The following is a 1,139-nucleotide window of genomic DNA, read 5'->3' on the forward strand; positions in this document are numbered from 1 at the left end:
TCGAAATACTATCAAGTATCAAATCAAATCGAGTTGCAAAGAGTTGTTTTATGATCTTGATATATTTCAAAATGTAACAAATTTAGCTCGTTTTTTTCGTGAATTCAGTTCCAAAATTTTTCCTATAATTTAGTGAATCGAATTCATCAATCAACAAACCTGAAAATAACAAAGATAATACTTCTCTTTTAAAAATCCTTTCATTTCAATGCAAGTTGTTGTATGATCTCCACCAATTACTTTCCTTTATTTTTCCATGCTCATTTGCATTTTTGCTTGCCTTGCCTTAGCTAAATTTAGTTTTTAAAACCTTCTTTGAAGCTCACCCTATACTGTTTGCCATTCAAATAAAATATTCATCTCCAAAACCTAGGTAGAACAAAACTTAGGATCTATTTTCACATAAAATGTTGACATCTCAGTATTATTTTTCTAGTTACATCATCATCCATGTTATAAAGTTGACAACTATGATTATCAACTGTTTCATTGTCATAAACCATATAATATTTTTCAATTATTCCTCCCACAAAGTCTTCACTAACATTCCAATGAACATGCTCTCCATTAAAACTCAACATACATTCTAGATTTTATTTCCAAAAATTTTAACCTACCCTCAATAGAATTTGTAATCTCAGTTATATATACAATTGGCAAAATTATCAAAATCGCATTCCTTCGATCATATGCTAATCGAATCTAAGATGAGATGTCGATATCATGCACATGAAATCATAATTTGCAATTTATTAATCGTAAATTAAGTAATAATTTTTCCCTTATGAAACCAAAAGTTCAACAAATCCACATTAAATAATAATTTAATAAACACCCAAACTAATTTTTTTGTAAAAAAAATCAAAATTCACAATGATCAAATCCAAGTTACTATTAGAAAATCCAAATTGTAATAGTTTTGACCAAACATAATCACATATTCAAATCAATCATGCAATAAATAGTTGAACAGGAAAACAACAATAAAATTTATCAAATAAGAAATTCAGGCATTAAATCAGAAGTTTCAGCCATACTTGAGGAATTCACACTCAACTAGCACAGAAGTTTCACAGAAAGTAAAATTTTCATTAAGCAAATGATTATCCTTTACATGTCATAAAAATTACATATTTCTA

Source organism: Phalaenopsis equestris, unplaced genomic scaffold (assembly GCF_001263595.1).
Source record: "Phalaenopsis equestris unplaced genomic scaffold, ASM126359v1 Scaffold000276, whole genome shotgun sequence".
Classification (NCBI taxonomy): domain Eukaryota; kingdom Viridiplantae; phylum Streptophyta; class Magnoliopsida; order Asparagales; family Orchidaceae; genus Phalaenopsis; species Phalaenopsis equestris.